General features: G+C 43.2%; 1 pseudogene; it reads left to right on the forward strand.

The window, feature by feature from the left end:
- The first annotated feature begins 19,365 nt into the window (after positions 1-19,365).
- On the forward strand, positions 19,366-20,625 carry LOC131759626 (keratin, type I cytoskeletal 18 pseudogene; annotated as a pseudogene).
- Positions 20,626-21,366: the final 741 nt, after the last annotated feature.

Here is a 21,366-nt window from a genome sequence, read left to right on the forward strand (position 1 = left end):
GAGGATACAAAATTAATGCACAGAAATCTCTTGCATTCCTATGCACTAATGATGAAAAATCTGAAAGAGAAATTATGGAAACACTCCAATTTATCATTGCAACAAAAAGAATAAAATATCTAGGAATAAACCTACCTAGGGAGACAAAAGACCTGTATGCAGAAAACTATAAGACACTGATGAAAGAAATTAAAGATGATACCAACAGATGGAGACATATACCTGGTTCTTGGATGGGAAGAATCAATATTTTAAGAATGACTCTACTACCCAAAGCAATCTACAGATTCAATGCAATCCCTATCAAATTACCAAAGAACAAATCATCTTAAAATTTGTATGGAGACACAAAAACCCCAAATAGCCAAAGCAGTCTTGAGGGAAAAAAATGGAGCTGAAGGAATCAGACTCCCTGACTTCAGACTATACTACAAAACTACAATAATAAAGACAATATGGTACCGGCACAAAAACAGAAACATAGATCAATGGAACAAGATAGAAAGCCCAGAGATAAACCCACACACCTATGGTCAACTAATCTATGACAAAGGAGGCAAAGATATACAATGGAGAAAAGACAGTCTCCTCAATAAGTGGTGCTGGGAAAACTGGACAGCTACATGTAACAAAATGAAATTAGAACACTCCCTAACACAAAAATAAACTCAAAATAGATTCAAGACCTAAATGTAAGACTGGACACTATAAAACTCTTAGAGGAAAACACAGGAAGAACATTCTTTGACATAAATCACAGCAGGATCTTTTTTGATCCACCTCCTAGAGTAATGGAAACAAAAGCAAAAATAAATAAATGGGACCTAATGAAACTTCAAAGCTTTTGCACAGAAAAGGAAATCATAAACAAGACGAAAAGACAACCCTTAGAATGGGAGAAAATATTTGCAAACAAATCAACGGACAAAGGATTAATATCCAAAATATATAAACAGCTCATGCAGCTCGATATCAAAGAAACAAACAACCCAATCCAAAAATGGGCAGAAGACCTAAATAGACATTTCTCCAAAGAAGACATACAGATGGCCAAGAAGCACATGAAAAGCTGCTCAACGTCACTAATTATTAGAGAAATACAAATCAAAACTACAATGACGTATCACCTCACACCAGTTAGAATGGGCATCATCAGAAAATCTACAAACAACAAATGCTGGAGAGGGTGCAGAGAAAAGGGAACCCTCTTGCACTGTTGGTGGGAATGTAAATTGATACAGCCACTCTGGAGAACAGTATGGAGGTTCCTTAAAAAGCTAAAAATAGAATTACCATATGATCCAGCAATTCCATTACTGGGCATATACTCAGAGAAAACCATGATTCTAAAAGACACATGCACCCCATTGTTCATTGCATCACTATTTACAATAGCCAGGTCATGGAAGCAACCTAAATGTCCATAGACAGATGAATGGATAAAGAAGATGTGGTACATATATACAATGGAATATTACTCAGCCATAAAAAGGAACGAAATTGAGTCATTTGCTGAGATGTGGATGGATCTACAGACTGTCATACAGAGTGAAGTAAGTCAAAAAGAGAAAAACAAATATCGTATATTAACGCATATATGTGGAGCCTAGAAAAATGGTACAGATGAACCAGTTTGCAGGGCAGAAGTTGAGACACAGATGTAGAGAAAAAAACGTATGGACACCAAGGGGGGAAAACCGCAGTGGGGTGGGGATGGTGGTGTGCTGAATGGGACAATTGGGATTGACATGTATACACTGATGTGTATAAAATTGGTGTCTAATAAGAACCTGCAGTATAAAACAAACAAACAACAAAAAAACAACTAATACTAAACTTTCTTTGGGTTATTTGTATAGAATTATGTTAATATAAATGTTTCAGACATTACATGAAATTTCTAAAAATCTTATATGTTCTGGTATAATGTTATAAGTCATAATTCTAGTTATTACTTTAAAATATTTATCTCAGAAATTACTAAATTTCCTTGTCAATTGCATTATTATGAACTTTCATCAAGTCTTTAACCGTGGTCATTTTTCAGTCTTCTGTCATTTACAGACAGTTCTGGGTGTACTCTGATGCTTTTGCAAATATGTTCCTATAAAAGGGTTTCATCTTCAAGGAAATCATGGAAAAGACTCTGACAAGTACAGGTTTCTGGTAACTGACTATACTGCTGAACTGAATGAATAAGCATTTTTAGAACTCTAATGGAAAACTGATGAATTCATAAAAGTGCTAACAAAAGATCAAGATGAAAAAAAAATTAATTACATGGGACTGAGTGAACTGATGAGGATGATTATAATTTTTGTGACTTTCTGTTTGAATTAAAAAAAAAAACTCTTAGAGGAAAACAAGACAGAACACTCTATGACATAAATCACAGCAAGATCCTTTTGACCCACCTCCTAGAGAAATGGAAATAAAATCAAAAACAAACAAATGGGACCTAGTGAAACTTAAAAGATTTTGCACAGCAAAGGAAACCATAAACAAGATGAAAAGACAACCCTCAGAATGGGAGAAAATATTTGCAAATGAAGCAACTGACAAAGGATTAATCTCCAAAGTATACAAGCAGCTCATACAGCTCAATATCAAAACAAACAACCCAATCCAAAAATCAGCAGAAGACCTAAATAGACATTTCTCCAAAGAAGATATACAGATTTCCAACAAACACATGACAGGATGCTCAACATCACTAATCATTAGAGAAATGCAAATCAAAACTACAATGAGGTATCACCTCACACTGGTCAGAATGGCCATCATCAAAAATCTAGAAACAATAAATGCTGGAGAGGGTGTGGAGAAAAGGGAACCCTTTTGCACTGTTGGTGGGAATGTAAATTGATACAGCCACTATGGAGAACAGTATGGAGGTCCCTTAAAAAACTAAAAATAGAATTGCCATATGACCCTGTAATCCTACTACTGGGCATATACCCTGAGAAAACTATAATTCAAAAAGAGTCATGTACCACAATGTTCACTGAAGCACTATTTACAATAGCCAGGACATGGAAGCACCTAAGTGTCCATTGACAGATGAATGGATGAAGAACATGTGACATATATATACAATGGAATATTACTCAGCCATAAAAAGAAATGAAACTGAGTTATTTGTAGTGAGGTGGATGGACCTAGAGTCTGTCATACAGAGTGAAGTAAGTCAGAAAGAGAAAAACAAATACCATATGCTAACATATATATATGGAATCTAAAAAAAAATAAAAAGAAGAAGGTTCTGAAGAACCTAGGGGCAGGATAGGAATAAGGAATGAAGACGCAGACATAGAGAATGGACTTCCCTTGAGGGGCAAGGGTAAGCTGGGGCAAAGTGAGAGAGTGACATTGACATATATGCAAGACCAAATGTGAAATAGCTAGCTAGTGGGAAGCAGCCGCATAGTGCAGGGAGATCAGCTCCATGCTTTGTGACCACCTAGAGGGTGGGATAGGGAGGGTGGGTGGGAAACTCAAGAGGAAGGGGATATGGGGATATATGTATATGTATAGCTGATTCACTTTGTTATACAGCAGAAACTAACACAACATTTAAAGCAATTATACTCCAATAAAGATGTTTTTAAAAAAAGAATTGCAAATGGAGCAGATGAATGGACAGAGGTCTTCTCAGCTCTAGTGCCCCCATTTTTTGTGTGCATTTGCGAAGCAAAACAAGGATGCCCACCAGATCGATTCCCCTCTTCAATTTGCCAGGAAACTCAGGATGGATCTTTCAAAAGGACCACCACCTCCCTCTGCATTGCTGCACTGAATTTCTGATTCTGTTCCATTGCAGATGCTGTCCCCTGTGCTCCTCGCCATACAAGGCACTGTGGGCGCCGTGTATTGTGTGGTCATTTCTTCACTGGGTTTGCTCAGTGGCCCTCTCTGTGACACAGGCAGTGGAAACTACACCTACCCGTTCAGGAATTACTCCCTGGAGTGAGTAGCATTTATGGCCTTGGGTCCGTGTCTAACATCTAAAGATGATACTGTGATGACCACAAGGAGTGTGTGCTCTGAGAATTGACTATGCAGTAGTGGGGCCAGGTACCTCCATTCATACTTGGTGTCTTGCTCCTCTCTTTGTACCAGATTGGCACTTTTATTCCCAAGTCACCAATCTCTAGAGGTGATTGGCCAAGGCAAGGTGTGCCCATGAATTAAGCAGTTCACCCAAGGTATTCAGTACAATACCTTGACTTCATTTGCCCCCATTATTAAACACAGATGAGCATGTGCTGAGGGCTTGCTTAGTACTGACCAGGCACTGTGATAAGAGAAGGGATTCCAGGGCTTCCCTGCCGGCGCAGTGGTTGGGAGTCTGCCTGCCGATGCAGGGGACACGAGTTCGTGCCCCGGTCCGGGAAGATCCCACATGCCACGGAGCGGATGGTCCCGTGAGCCATGGCCACTGAGCCTGCGCGTCCAGAGCCTGTGCTCCGCAGCGGGAGAGGCCACAGCAGTGAGAGGCCCGTGTACCGCAAAAAGTAAAAATAAAAAGAGAAGGGATTCCAAAAGAGGGATAAGACCACTTGCCTATTTACAACTTGCCTGTTCACAGTCTAATTGGGGAGACAATAGTCAAATTTGGGTTTGTTTTGTGACGATCTCAGCCTATCAATAAGCAGTGTTGTGGTTGGACCAGTCCTTGTGGTTCTTATTATGATTGCAAGACGCCCTTTAGCAATAACCATCAAGAAACTTTGAAAAAATAAAGATTTCTTACATACAGGACCTGGAAATTACACAGCACACCTGGGGTCACACAGCAAGGTCGGGGGCAGGGGAGGTGGGGGGGGGGAGGGAGCGCAAGTGCGTGGGCCTGGGGTTCTGCTTTTATTGGGTTTGAGGCTGGGGGTCTAGGCTTTCGCAGGCTCACTCTTTACTGATGAACTTACAACACAAAAGCAGGAATTTCAAGCACAGGAATACAAAAAATAAGTGGCCCAGAAGGTCGGTTATTGAAATCAACCAAGATCGCTAAAACAAAGGAGCCTCAGTCAGGCTTTTACCTAGGTATGAAGCTGGCACTGTGTTTATCTGAGATAGCCCTCTTTAAAGGGGATGGCTCACAATCAAAGCTTAAGTCAGGCACTTGCATTACAAAAAGAAAACCCAACTGTCAGGGTTTATACTGCAGGGTTGCACAGATATCCTTAAATGGCAGGCCCTGTGACGCCCACTGATTTTCCTAAAGGAATAAGGAAAGAAACCCAGCACCAATGATTGAGAAAGACACTGCTTCTCTTGTCATTTCATGTTCTCTCCCTGGTAGAGCTCATCCATCCGCATGGCTTTCAGAACCCTCCATCTACCCATATAAATAATCCCCAAATGTCTATCTCCAGCCCAGATCTTTCTTCTGAATTCCTGACTCAGATACCAAATTACCTCTTTGAAATTTCCTCTTGCGAATCTCAGATCATTTCAATATTTATATGTCCAAACCCTTGATGTTCCCTTGCCAATTTCCTCTCTGTCATCTCCAGCCCGTTAGATGGCACCCAAAACCTGTGAGTCATTGATTATTCTCCCTTCTGCACCCCAAGTTCAATCCACCACCAAATCCTGTGAGTTCTACCTCACCAGTGCACCTTGACTCTGGCCGCTGCTCTTCGCCTAGTCTGTCATCACCCCGTTCCAAATCTGCAACACCCTTTGCTTCCGTGTCTACACCAACCCTGCAGCAAGCATCCCAGCTCCATTTTCCCCTTCAGTCCTTTCGCTGTAGATGAGCCAGAGGGGCTTTGTAAAATGTAAAAGTACTCATTAAGGCCAAGAAATCTTTACATTTAAGGAACTTGCAATCTCATTGAGAACTCAATAGACGAGTATGGATATGGGTGAAGGCAGAGATACCAAATAATATATAACTCTATGAAACAGGGCCTGAAAACCTATTCCATTTTCTCTTTGTCCAGCTAGAACCCTCTGATTCCAAATATTCCTTAGAGTTTTTGCTTGCCTGCTGTTTCCACTTATAATGCACTGCCCTCCCTTTGGCTGCTGCCTCCTTCAACACCAGGTGACTACATCCTTCCCCCATGCAACCCCGTCCGGCTACTCTAAACCTCTAGACCTCCCCGGTTTATGATAATAATTATAAATATATTGCCTACAGTGCCTACTGCATGGCAGACACTGTGCTAATAACCAATCCTCCCAACCCACTCGATGGTATTGTTGTTATTTTTTAGCCCCATTTTACATATAAGGAAGCTGATATACAGAAACACTTAGGAAACTATTGGGGCCAGGGAAGGCTGCATATTGACACATACATCAATCAATGGTATATTGATTATTTTGAGTGAAAGTTACTTAAGAAGAGATGATGCAAGAAGCCCATTCTGACCCTCCTCTCTTGTCTCCCTGAAAGCAGGAAATAAATCTCTCATGTGAAAGGTGCGCTCCCTACATCGGGGGCTAGAAGGATGCCCTTATTGCCAGAGATAGAGAGTTCAGGGCCAAGGAGTCTATATGAACGGACCTTGTTACTTCCTTAATTTACTACCAAGCTCGAACTGTTTCGATTCTTTACTAATTAAGCACCCAAACCTAAGTTTCTTTGTCCTGTCGATTCCTCACAAATTTATTGTTTCTTTGTCTGAAGAGTGTAAAAGCTGCCTCCTTTGGGGAATTCCCTGGTGGTCCTGTGGTTAGGAGTCTACGCTCTCACTGCTGAGGGCCCGGGTTCAATCCCTGGCTGGGGAACTAAAATCCCACAAGCTGCCTGGGGTGTGGGCAGAAAAAAAAGCTGCCTCCTTTGGCCACTACTTTAGGTCTCCTTTCTAGGAGACCTCCAGGGGCATGCATTAAATTTTGTTTCTCTTTCTCCTGTTAATCTGTGTTGTGTCAATTTTATTATTAGTCCAGCCACAAGAACTCAAGGCATGTAGAGGGGGACATTTTATCCCTCCCTGACAAAGCTAATCAAGAACTTCCTAGTGAAGAAGCTGGAGTTAGGATCTGGGCCTGTGGGACTTCAGAGCCCAAGCTCTTAACCAATCCTTACCACCCCTGAGATCTTTAGAGCAGCTCAAATCTTGCACCACACAATTTCCCACTTCTTCCTGTGCTCCCTTGTGTGGCTATGTCTGTACCCACAATGCCTTGCTCAGATGCTGTGCTGTTACAGGGAAAGATGGTGTGTTCGACCCTCAACCAATGGGCAGTCATGAAGGTACTATCCTTATGAAGATGAGAGCGATGTAATAGACTGGTGCCTCTCACATGCTTGTAAATGGCAGCTCTCTCCCTTTCCTGTCTCTCAAAGCCAGGCTAATTGTCTCCCCTGTCCTGGCAGGAATAGCTACTTACTCGACCAACCCACCTGGGCTAACTGCCAAGAGCCTGAGCACATCGTCCTCTGGAACGTGGTCTTGTTCTCCATCCTGCTGGGGATCGGCGTGGTAGAAGCTGTCCTTTGCCTCACCCAAGTTGTCAGTGGACTCTGTGATATCTTCTGTGGTACATGCGTCCGAAAAGGACAGGTTGGTGCTTCTAGAACCCAGGAATGTTCAAGTCATTTCCCCTGACCTGTTTCTCACATCTCCCTCCTGCCCCAGCCTCACACTCCCAGAGGTAATCCAGTAACCAGGAAATGCCTTTTGAAATGTCGAACTTCATTTGCCACTTGGGGCTTAATTTTCTTTCAGGTGACCATAACTGGCTTATGACCAGCCTAAGAAGTCACAGCTGATTGGCAGAGTTCCCCGGCTTCAGAAGGACTGGATTTGGTGAATATCAATCCCCAGAGTTCTGAGAAGCTGAGGAAAAGCCCCTGATTTTTACAAAAGTCAACAGTTTTGATCTTCTTTTCGAGAATCAAGATTGTCATTTCCCCCAAATGATCTCTAAGAATAATATAAGAAGTCATAGGGCTGTAAATAATTTAAAAATTTTAATAATAATATAATAATAGATACTTAACTGTATTCAGTTGTTACTATATCCCAGGCCTGGTGCTAAGCACTTTATCTACATTATTTCAGTTAATCCTACGAAGCAAGAAGCGTTAAATGCCATCTTACAGATGAGGAACTCAGGCTCAGAGAGGTTCAGTTACTTGCCCGAAGTCAGCAAATCTAAGTTTTGAACTTGAGCCTGATTGCAACATTTATATTCTTGACCACTCTCTCCAGTGGTACTCAAACCACTGGACTAGTTCTGTGGATTGTAATAGGTGTTATTACACCCCAAAAAAGGGGTGGGGGAGACTCTGTGGTCAAGTTAATTTGAGATACACTGTATTAAACAAAGTGTAATCGGTTTCTCTACTGCGGGACTTGTCAGAACCTCTACAAAGCCAGTGAGTATAGCTAATTTCCAGGAAGAGAATAGCAAGTGCACAGTTTCCCAGAAGTCTTATTTGACAACAAAACCCTTTTCTCCTGGAACAATTTTTAATGGGGCTAATATTCCATGGAGCCCACTTTGAAAAGGAATGCATCACTTAGTGATGAGGTAGAACCTACCTCACTTAACCCATGAGAATCCAAGAGACTTTTCCAAACCACCAGAGAAGCAGAAAAGCGTGGGATGAAACACGTTAAGGACGACTCACCTGTATTGAAAAGAAAAAAAGTTTTGCTACAATTGCTGGAATCAGAAGTTTTCTTTTCAGGCCTCCTTACTGTCATTGCAGCAGACGTTTATTTTTATTTTTTATTTTTTAAAATTTCTTTTGAAGTATAGTTGATTTACAATGTTGTGTTAGTTTCAGGTATACAGCAAAGTGATTCAGTTATACATATACATATATCTATTCTTTTTCAGATTCTTTTCCATTATAGGTTATTATAAGATATTGAATATAGTTTCCTGTGGTATACAGTAGGTCTTTGTTGTTTATCTATTTTATAGATAGTATTGTATATCTGTTAATCCCAAACTCCTAATTTATCCCTCCCTTTTGATAACCATAAGATTGTTTTCTCTGTCTGTGAATCTGTTTCTCTTTTGTAAATAAGTCCATTTGTATCATTTTTTTAGATTCCACAAACAAGTGATATTATATGGTATTTGTCTTTCTTGAAACAAACACTTTTAAGAACTTAATCTACCATACAAGCCATGGCAGTTCCCAAAGAGGCACCAGATAGGGTTTCTGCTTCAGGAAGCTTGCAAACTAATGGATCTTGCATAGCTGACTGCTTTCACAGATGATATCCAACTTTGTACAAATAAGAAAAAAAGTAAATATTACAGCTTGGTAAGTAAACAGAGCCAATGGCAAATTTTTAAAAGGTGTCTTCTCCTCCAGGTTGATGCCCATTTGGGGTGGAATAATGTTCCCTCCAGAATTCATATTTAACAGGAACCTCAGAAGTGACCTCATTTGGAAATAGGGTATTTGTTTATGTGATTAATTAAAATGAGGTCATACTAGATTAGGGTGGACTCTAAATCTAATATGACCAGTGTCCTTGTAAGAAGAGAAGAAACACACACAGAGAAGGCCACATGAAGATGTAGGCAGAAATTGAAGTTATGCTGCCACAAACCAAGTGATGCCAAAGCTTGCTGGCAACCATCAGAAGCTAAGAGAGAGACATGGTGCAGATTCTTCCTCTGAGACTCCAGGACCAGCCACATCTCAATTTCAGACTTCTAGCGTCCTGAACTATGAGTGGATATATTTCTGGGGTTGTTTGTCTGTTTGTTTGTTTTGGCCATGCCATGCAGCTTGCAGGATCTTAGTTCCACGACCAGGGATTGAACCCGTGCCCTCGGCAGTGAAAGCACAGAGTCCTAACCAATGGACCACCAGGGAATTCCCAAGTTTCTGTTGTTTTAAGACACCCAGTTAGTCATAGTTTGTTACAGCAGCCCTCAGACACCCATACACAGTCCCACACCAGGGCTCAGGCGAGCCGGGCACAGGCTGGATCTCAGACCCCCACTCAAGCTGGACCATTGCCTTGTACAGAAACGTTTATCCTACTCAAATGAAGGTGGCCCTGCTGATGTCACAAATGCCCGGCTGTCCTGCTACCCCAGGCTGTTCCTTCAGCTCCCTTTAGCCCTCCCACTGACGCAAAGCAGATACACAACCCCCAGAAACAGAGATACCCAGAACCCTGCAATGAACCCAGAACTAAACTGGCCCCCGAGACTGTGCCCTCAGCCCTGACAATGCTGAGGTTGTCAGCCCTGTTAGAAAACTGGGCTTATGGAAGGGAAGTCTTTAAAACAGTTGGTCCATCCGATTGAATGGCTCTAGATGGCCCAAATACTGTTTCCCTGGGAGGGAAAAAATCCAAAGCAAAACGTTTTATTAGCTTTTCCCCATTAAAACACCCTCTGTGTAAAGTGACAGATTTGAAGCAAGGGAGGAGAAAGGTTTTCTGCCTCTGGCAAAAGTCCCTCTTGTGCTTCTTCCTTTGGTGAGTAAAAGGAACTTGGAGTTAAAGACACCAAACTACAAACATTCTGTGGCTAATAAAGTGGACCCCAGCTCATAAAGGCAACAGAGTTTGGCTAATGTTCTTCATCAAGGGCTTTGGAGGGCAGAAAGAGCATCATCAACATTTTAAACGCAGGGCTAGCTATAAAATGAGTCATGATTGGGCTTCCCTGGTGGCGCAGTGGTTGCGAGTCCGCCTGCCGATGCAGGGGACACGGGTTCGTGCCCCGGCCCGGGAAGATCCCACATGCCGAGGAGCGGCTGGGCCCGTGAGCCATGGCCGCTGAGCCTGCACGTCCGGAGCCTGTGCTCCGCAACGGGAGAGTCCACAACAGTGAGAGGCCCGCATACCGCAAAAAAAATAATATAAAATAAAATAAAATGAGAAAAATAGAATGTTGTATTAATGTTCATTCAGCCAAATGCATTCAATGTATAAGGCTATTTTGTGATTAATCCTTCCCACCTTGGTGTTAAATTTTTTAATGCCATGCTGGAAAGAGTGGATTTTAGTTAGGGTTTACTACTTTGCTGATTTTTGTTCTTTCTCAGCAAAATAAAATGTCGGCCTTATTTTAGCTAATTTTTAAAAATTTTGCAGTTCCATGAAATTCATAAGCCTGGGAGCTGTGGGTGTAATAAGAGTTCTCAGTAGAGAGGACTTTCTGAGTCATGAGGGGGCATGAATGGGGCCAGCAGTGGATAAAACAGTGGCGTCAGCCTGCTGTGGTTTTGATGCCTTCCCACAGCCGCCCATTTCACTCCTCCTCCTACTTCCCATGAAGCCTTTCTGGGGTCACACCCAGCTCTGAATGCCTCCCTTAATGGCCACACTGTCCAGACTTGAGAACTGCCTGTCTCCTGTGACTGCTGTTGCATGTTGAGAGGTGTTCGGGGAAAGAGGCTGGAGGAGCCTCACTCATCACTGTGTGTCAGGTTTTATTATCTTGTCTCTCACTGGGGTATTTCTACCTCATCTTGGCCCCATATTCTGGGACTTCCTTTCTATATATACAACTCGACACACTCTTGCTATGAAAATGTGATGCAAGAGAAAGAACACTGGACTCAGAGCCAGAGCCTGGACACCATTTTCCAGCTGTGTGATTGGAGTAACCTCTCTGAACCACAATTTCCTCATCCCCAAAATAATGATGCCACCTTCACGGTGTTATTGTAGGAAGAGTTATGAGGGTTCAGAGCTAGTCATCTCAAATCAAGAATTTGTCAGGCTCCAGGAATAAAGACACAGACCTACTAGAGAATGGACTTGAGGATATGGGGAGGGGGAAGGGTAAGCTGGGACAAAGTGAGAGAGTGGCATGGACATATATATACTACCAAACATAAAATAGATAGCTAGTGGGAAGCAGTCGCATAGCACAGGGAGATCAGCTCGGTGCTTTGTGACCACCTAGAAGGGTGGGATAGGGAGGTTGGGAGGGAGGGAGACGTAAGAGGGAAGAGATATGGAGACATATGTATATGTATAACTAATTCACTTTGTTGTACAGCAGAAACTAACACACCATTGTAAAGCAATTATACTCCAATAAAGATGTTTAAAAAAAAAAATTTGTCAGCTCCTACTGTGTGCTGGACCTGCTCACTGTGTACAAAGAAAAATCAGAGAGACCTGACTTGGAGGAGCTAGAAGATGCATCAAGTATGAGGGAGTCAGAAATGCGTAAATAAAACCACAGGATGTCTCAGACTATGGCTCAACTGTAAATGCAAAGGATGCCAAGACCAAAGGTGTTTTCTCTTCTTTCTCTCCATTCTCCTTTCAAACCAAAAATCACATCCTTGTCTCCATGTCCCGAATTCTTTCTCAGCAAGTATTACTGACACTAGGCAGTCTTGGAACGCCACCTGGTGGGTCTTCAAGATATTACATATTTAGCCTCCAGGCGAAAGGGTTCTAGATTTTAAGAACAGGAGAAAAATGCATTCATTCAGCAATACTTATTCCCTAAAACTCTGTAACAGTCCAGAAATACAGAGATACCCTCAAGTTTCTTCCAAACTAATAAGAAAAAATTTAATTGTTTATTAGGACTTATACTAATTTTGTAATTGAAAGTATATATGAATTCAAATTTAATAAGAATTAAGATCTGTTGACTGAATTATGGTACCTCATAGAAAAGAACATAGTATCCAATGTTAAACAGAAAATAGAAAGTCTAGTCCATCTATGTAAGCTGTTTTTTTTTTCTGAGCCTACTCTCTTCTCCTCTAGCTTCCCAAATTTTACTCTGACCAGATACTACAAAACCCCATACCTTCAAAGGTGGCAACAGGGGGGTAGGGGAAAGAGAACCAGACTAAAGTAAACAGTACTGAAGTTGAAATAAATAAAGCCAGGTGAACTTGAGCAAGTCTTTTTATGTTTCTGAGCTTGTATCCTCACTAGTGAAATGAAAATTAAAATATTTACCTTTCAGGATGGTTACAAGGACTAAATAAGATAATAAGGTAGGGAGACTTCCCTGGTGGTCCAGTGGGTAAGACTCTGCGCTCTCAATGCAGGGGGCCCGTGTTCGATCCCTGGCCAGGGAACTAGATCTCACATATGTGCTGCAACTAAGAGTCCGCATGCCACACTAAAAAGCCCACATGCCACAACCAAGATCCTTTGTGCCGCAACAAAAATCCCTCATGCCACAACTAAGACCCAGTGCAGTCAAAAATAAAATAAATAATAAATAAATATTAAAGATAATAAGGTAGGAAACACATTTCAAAGTGCTGATCAAATTTTGGCTATTACTGTTATAAGTCCATAGAAAGGTACCTTCCATAAAGGAAAAACACATCCCTTTCTCACTGATGAGCCATCACTGACCCAGGTAAATGAGGGAAAGGTGAGGTGAATGCCATGAACATCTTAACAAACCCATTTTTCATTTCACAAAAAAATTGAAACTACATAGGAAAATTATCTGTATCTATGGCAGACAGATTCTACCTTTTATAATCACATCAAAAAACATGAAGTACATAGGAATAAATAAAACAAAAGTTGTACAAGATTTTAACAAAGAAAATTATCAAACTTATTGAGAGACATTAAAGATAAATGAATTAAATTAAGAGATAGACCATGTTCATGGACTGGAAGACTCTATACTATAAAGATGTCAAGGGCTTCCCTGGTGGCACAGTGGTTGAGAGTCCGCCTGCCGATGCAGGGGACGAGGGTTCGTGCCCTAGTCTGGGAAGATCCCACATGCCGCGGAGTGGCTGGGCCTGTGAGCCATGGCCGCTGAGCCTGCATATCTGGAGCCTGTGCTCCGCAACAGGAGAGGCCACAACAGTGAGAGGCCCAAGTACCGCAAAAAATAAAAAATTAAAATTAAGAGATAGACCATGTTCATGGACTGGAAGACTCTATATTATAAAGATGTCAATTCTTTCAAATCAATTCTAGAGTCAGTGCAATTCCAGCTAAAATTCCAACAGGTTTTTTTAGTAACATTTGACAAGTTAATTCCCATCTTATGCGAAGATGCAAAGGGACAGGAACAGCCAAGATGCATTACAAGAAGAGGAAGGACGATGGGGGGGGGGAGGAGGAGGAGGAGGAGGAGGAAAAGAAGAACCAGAAGGAGAAAAATGTAGGACTCGTACTACCAAATATCAAGATTTGTCGTGAAGCTATAATATTTAAAACAGTATGGATTGGTAGATGGTTCAACAAACAGACCTATACAATAAAGTCCAGAAGAAGAACTTTGTATTATGTAAGCACTTGATACATGATAATGGCAGGCAAAGGACAGTTTTTTAGTGAGTGCTGCTGGGACAATTAGCTACCCATATAAGTTAAACAGAAATCAATTCCAGATGTATCCAAGTCCTTAAGATAAAAGGAAAAACTATAAAGCTTTCAGAAGATAAAATGGGAGAATATCTCCATGACTTTAGAGAAGAAAGCTTTCTTAAACAATTATAAGATGTACTAATTGTTAAAGAAAACACTGATAAAGTTTTACTACATTAAAGTTAAGAAGTTCTGTTCATCAAAAGATACCATTAAGAGAGTGAAAAGGCAAGCCACATCATCATGACATACATAACTGATGAAAGGATTCGTATCCAAAATATATAAAGTAGGGACTTCCCTGGTGGTGCAGTGGTTAAGAATCCACCTGCCAATGCAGGAAACATGGGTTGGAGCCCTGGTCCTGGAAGATCCCACATGCCACAGAGCAACTAAGCCTGTGCGCCACAACTACTGAGCCTGTGAGCCTAGAGCCTGTGCTCCTCAACAGGAGAGGCCACCGCAATGTGAAGCCCGTGCACTGCAACAAAGAGTAGCCCCCGCTTGCCGCAACTAGAGAAAGCCCGTTGCACAGCAACGAAGACCCAACGCAGCCAAAAATAAGTAAATTTATTTAAAAATATATATATATATAAAGTACTCCTTCAAATCAGTGAGAAAAACAGACAATCCCATAGAAAAATAGGAAATATATTGGAATGGAATCAGTATTTTGCCAAAAAAAAAGGAAAAATATATATATCTGTCCAATAAACTTCATTACAGAGAAATACTAGATTACAATGATAATGATACAACACTACAGATCCACCAAATAGGCAAAAATTTTTAAAGTTGGTATTACTAAGTGTTGGGGATGTAGAGCAACTGGAATTCTCAAACACTGCTGTTGGGAATATAATTGGTACAACCACATTGGAACACTGGGGTTATCTACTAAATTTGAATGTGTGTATATTTTCACTCTTAGATACCTTCCTTAGAGAAACATATGTACATCTGTACCAGAAAACATGTACAAGAATATTCATAGCAGCATTTCTCAGGAGCCAAAACACTGTAGACCACTCAAATACCCATTAAGAATGTAACAGAAAAGTAAATGATGGTATATTCATATACAGCTGGGGTCAGGAAATGTTTCCTGTGAAGGGCCAGAGAATAAATACTTTAGGCTTTGCAGGTCTCTGTCTCAAAATCTTAGTTGTTTTTTTCTTCCCCAACTTTATAAATGTAAAAACATTCTTAGCTCATGGGCCAAACAAAAACATGGCCCATGAGCCATAGTTTGCCAACCCCTGATGTAGAAGAAAACTATACAGCATTGAAAACGATGAACTACAGCTACCTGCAACCCCATGAATGATTATTACAAACATGACATTGAGCTAAAGAAGTGACACAGATACACATACATATATACAAATCACATATACAAAAATCATAAAAACCATAGGAATATAATTCTATTTATATAAAACAGGCACAATGACACTATAGGATTTAGAAATGTATGGATAGGCCTTAAAACTACAAAGAAAAGCAAGAAAATAGTTACCATACAAAACAGGATCATGGATACTTATATGTGAGGGAGGGGGCTATGACCTGAAAGGGACCTCTGGGGGTCTGGCAATATTTAATTTCTCGACCTGGATGATGGTAACAGAGATGTTGGCTTTATCACTATTTGTTAATTTGTATGTTTGTGTTTGTTATTTGCCAAATTGTGTGTTTATGTTTTATGCATCTTCCTATGGGTATTGCGTTTGGATGGATCATCACCTAAGGTCGACAAAGACAACAGTACAGGAGAGAGCTGAAGACAAACGTACAGGCAGATGGTATACCACTCAAGTAACATGGGAGGGGGTCTGAAGGGAAGAGGATGATGTCCCTAAGAATAGAGGAGGCTGGTAATGTCCAAATATATGGACTTGAAAGGAGGAGATGCTATTGAACCAGAAGGAGAAGCCCTGGTTAAAAGCAGCTTTGGGCAGTGAGGAGAGGGCTGCCTCATTTTCCTGGTCCCAGTTGGGGGCTGATACTGGAAAGTCATTCTACACATTTCACCAGAGCATAGACACTGGATGGGCTGGACCATCAGGAGAAAAGGACGGGGCTGTCAGGGCATGGCAGGGCAGTTTGGGGCAGGCCTGAACAGTGTAAGATGATAAGCAGTTTGTGCCCTCTCTGATACCTCAACCCCCAAACACTCCTCATGGACACAGGGAAGCAGGAAGAAGAGCTGTGTGCAAAGGGAAGAGATGGAGATATTTTAAATACATATTTCTTTTTTTTTTTTTTTTTGCAGTACGCGGGCCTCTCACTGTTGTGGCCTCTCCCGTTGCGGAGCACAGGCTCCGGACGCGCAGGCTCAGCGGCCATGGCTCACGGGCCCAGCCGCTCCGTGGCATGTGGGATCCTCCCGGACCTGGGCACGAACCCGTGTCCCCTGCATCGGCAGGCGGACTCTCAACCACTGCGCCAGCAGGGAAGCCCCATATTTCTTAATCTCTATTTTACAGATCAAGAAATTGAGAATCAGGGAGGCTAAAAGATGTGTCCAGGGTCACAGATTAGTAAATGATGCCTGTCCCCTCTATTAGTAAATGATGCCATCTACCAAATGGTGGATGTAGTAGTCAGGGTTCCCAAGAAAAACAGAACAAATAGGGGAAGAAGAGAGAGACAGAGACAAAGACAGAGAGACCCAGAGAGGAAGAGAGATTGGTTTTAAGGGATAGGCTCACACCATTGGCAAGTCTGAACTCAGTAGAGCAGGCCAGTGGGCTGGAAACTCAAGCAGGATTTCTATGTTTCAATCTTGAAGCAGAACTGCTTCTTTCAGAAAATCTCAGTCTTTGCTCTTATCACATTTAACTGAGTGGATGAGGCCCACCCACATTGTGGAGCCTAATCACCTTGACTTAAAGTCAACGGAATAAATCATAGAAACCTTCACAGCAACATCTAGATTAGTGTTTGACCAAACAAGTCAGCATCATAGCCTAGTTAAGTTGACACAAAATTAACCTTCATAGCTGGATATAAGCACCCAGTATTGACGGGCTCTGGCCTAACACACGGTGATCGAGTAAACTTAAGCAGGTGTCTCAGGTAGGAAGCACGGCCACGTATGTGTTCCCACCATGCAGTGAGGAAAGTGAGGCAAGGCCATATTAACTGACCTGCCTGGGGCTCCCAGGTAATTAGCGTCAAGGCTAGGTCTGGCTCCCAGTCTCCAGACTCCAAATGCCCTGCTCTTTCGTCCCAGCCATGCCACTGTCTGTGGCTGCTCCTCACTTTCCCTCTGCTCTGGAGCAGCTCAGGTGCTAAGCCCAAGCCTGCCAGGCTTGGGCCTTGCAGTGCTGTCCTGTTTTACCCTCCTAATGAGAACATTGAACTGTTCTTGGAAATTCATTTCTTTTTTTCTAGACTATTCAGCAGAGCTATATTAGGGATACTTAATGCTAAATCATGCAAACTCCTATGTCAGGAATGGCCTCTCTTCTCTCTGGGGACAAAAAAAATCACTAACCATCCTGTGGCTCAAAGGTCCACAGAGGTCCAAGGCTTCTCTCTCCCTCTCTTCTCACATGACCTGGTGGCCCAGGTTCAAGAACAATTCCATCAGGTCAGAGACTCTCTCTGGACCACTTGGTGGGGCATAGTACTCATCAACCAAGGATCCCCAAAGGAAGCAGACCACTCGTGAATTTCAAAAATCATGTCCCAACCAACTTCCCACGAAAGAGTGACCCTTGCTTAGCAAAGCCAAGCCATACCCACTTGCGGGTTCAGACCTAGTGAGCACATTTGGGCAACTGTTGGCCAGGAGCCAGTTTTACATCAGGAACAAGTAGCATCTTGGCAAATCATTTATCCTAATAGAAGAGTCCCTCATATTTGAAGGGGTCAGCGACATTGGAGGAGAGGTGTGAATCTCAATGCTGGGTGATGTCTACCTCTCAGATTGTACATTAGGAGCTATAATGAGGAGTGTGGACCAAGAAGCAAAGGAGTGGTTTGCCTGATACCTCTGCAGGACATCTGCTCTGTGGCCTGTACAGAAAACACCGTGCAACACCAGTGGGAGTGAAATGTACTTGCCCCTCTTGGAGTGAGGGTTGCAGCTCTTATGGGCATGAAAGAGAAATGGTGGGGGATTGTCTCTTCCAGAGAGAGATGGCTAGAAAAGCTTAGTGGATCATAGGTCAGTTCAGATCAGATCAATTCCCCTCTATGTGCCAGGGCCAGAGATGAACAGATGAACAAGACACAGCCCTTGTCTTCCCAGAACAGACCGACTGGTGGGGGAAATAGAAAGATAATATCAACAAGATACAGTAAGTGCTATGAGAGAGACATACCCAGGGTGCCATGGGAGCCTGGTGGAGGGACACCTCATCACGAAAAGGGGTTGGGCTACGTGAAGGAAATGACACTTGAGCTGAGTCTTTAAGTATGAGCAAGAATTTACTCATGGAAGAAAGTTAGAAGAGCACTCAGGCTGGAACAACAGTGTAAGCAAAGGCCCAGAAGCATGAACAGCATGGGTGAGTTAAGGAAATGAGCTGAGAGTTCATAGGTCAGAAAGTAGGAAGATAAGAGGGCAGGGAGCTAAGGCTGTTAGTGAGGGAGGGGCCAGGCTCTGTATGCCAAACTAATAAACAGGTTAGACTTTATTCTATAGGCTATAAGGAGGCCCAGCAGGCATTAAATAGGGGTATTACCTATTTATAGAGTTCCAAATTGCAATAGGTGTCATTGATTTCTGTATGCCCACCTTTAAACTATCAGGTTCCAGAGTGATCTTTCTAATGTACAAATCCAATGATATTGCATGAATGAATCAAAAGAGTTATTCAGGAACAAAGAGAAAGGTTATCAAGCTGCACTAAAGATTCAGCTGAGATGAGAAATCATGAATTTGCAGAGCCACCAACTTGCACTGCTGTGTCATGTTCTCCATGATGGAGACAGAGTCAGAATTTTGCCATGTCAGACTCGAGAGTGAGGAGTGCTGGTGAGAGAGTAATTTTGATAACTCACCACAGTGGTGAAGGTTGGGTAAGAAGGAGCATAGCAACAGCCCAGCACCCGAGTCCTGGCCTCGCTCTTTCCTCACGGAACAAACAACATGAGCTTCAGTGCCCAGTCCACCTTCTCCAACTACTGGTCCCTGGGCTCTGCTCAGTCACCGGGCCACTGGGTCCGACCGGTCAGCAGCGCTGCCAGCGTCTGTGCAGGCGCCAGGGGCTCGGGCTCCCGATCTTTGTGTCCCACTCCACTAGTGTCCGGCGTGGCTGGGGATCCAGGAACCTGGGCGCCAGGATGGCGGGGTCTGGTGGGTGTAGGGGGCATCCAGGGAGAAAAGGAGACCATGCAAGACCTGAATGACCGCCTGGCCTCTTACCTGGAGAGGGTGAAGAGACTGGAGGCTGATAATAGGAGACTGGAGTGCAAAACCTGGGAATGCCTGGAGAAGAAGAGACCCCAGGTCAGAGACTGGGGGCATTACTTGAAGACCATCGAGGACCTCAGGACTCAGATTTTTGCAAGTTCTGTGGACAATGCCTGTCTTATTGCTGATGACTTCAGAGTCAAGTATGAGACGGAGTTGGCCATGAGCCAGTCTGTGGAGAGTGACATCCACAGGCTCCACAAGGTCACTGATGACACCAGTGTCACCTGGCTACAGCTAGAGACTGAGATCGAGGCTCTCAAGGAGGAGCTGCTCTTCATGAAGAAGAACCACGAGGAGGAAGTAAAGGGTCTACAAAACCAGACTGCCAACTCTGGGTTGACAGTGGAGTTGGATGCTCCCAGACCTCAGGACCTCAGCAAGATCATGGCAGACATCTGGGCCCAGTATGACGAGCTGGCTCAGAAGAACCAAGAGGAGCTGGACAAGTACTGGTCCCAGCAGACTGAGGAGAGCACCACAGGGGTCACCTCGCAGACCGCTCAGATAGGAGCTGCTGAGATGACACTCACGGAGCTGAGACGCACTCTCCAGTCCCTGGAGATCGACCTGGACTCCATGAGAAATCTGAAGGCCAGCTTGGAGAACAGCCCCCGGGAAGTGGAGGCCCGCTATGCCATGCAGATGGAACAGCTCAATGGGGTCCTCCTGCACCTGGAGTCGGAGCTGACCCAGACCTGAGCACAGGGGCAACGCCAGACCTAGGAGTACGAGGCCCTGCTGAACATCAAGGTCAAGCTGGAGGCTGAGATCAACACCTACCGCCGCCTGCTGGAAGATGGGGAGGACTTCAATCTTGGTGACGCCGTGGACAGCAGCAACTCCATGCAAACCATCCAGAAGACCACCACCCTCGGGTTCGTGGACGGCAAAGTGGTGTCTGAGACCTCAGACACCAAAGTTCTGAGGCATTGAGTTAGCAGAAGCAGGGTGCCCTGGGGAGCAGGAGGCCAATATAAGTTGAGACGTTACTGCAAAAAAAAAAAGAAGGAGCATAACACAGTGCCTGGTACATGGTGGGTGCTCAGTACATTTTTGTTGAATGATGAGAAGATGGGAAGATGGTTATGACAGTTATCAATTTTACTCACTGGTGAGACCATGTGATCCAGGGCTGGCCAATCAGAGTACTCCACTCCCTTCCCACGACCACGCTAGGCCCCAAGATGGTCACGTGACCAACAGCAGGCCAATTAGTGTTCTTCCCAACACTGCACCTGGGACTAGCTGGAAGCCAGCCTTTTGTCTGTAGAATTATACTGGAAGGATGACAGTCTAGGGCTCACCACAACCATCTTCACCACACAGAGGAGCCCTCTCTACAACAGTGGGGAATGACAGAGCAGAGCTGAGAGATGAAAGCACTGTGCTATGCTCCTTCTTACCCAACCTTCACTGCTGTGGTAAGTCATCAAAATTACTCTCTCACCAGCACCCTTCACTCTTGAGTCTGACATGGCAAAATTCTGACTCTGTCTCCATCTTACAAACCTGTCTCTTCTGCTGGTCTGTTGCTGGAGAACATGACACAACAGTGCAAGTTGAGGGCTCTGCAAATTCATGATTTCTCATCTCAGCTGAATCCTCAGTGCAGCTTGACAACCTTTCTCTTTGTTCCTGAATAACTCTTTTGATTCATCCATTCATTCATGCAAT

The sequence above is a fragment of the Kogia breviceps genome, chromosome 7, assembly GCF_026419965.1.
Source record: "Kogia breviceps isolate mKogBre1 chromosome 7, mKogBre1 haplotype 1, whole genome shotgun sequence".
Lineage (NCBI taxonomy): Eukaryota > Metazoa > Chordata > Mammalia > Artiodactyla > Physeteridae > Kogia > Kogia breviceps.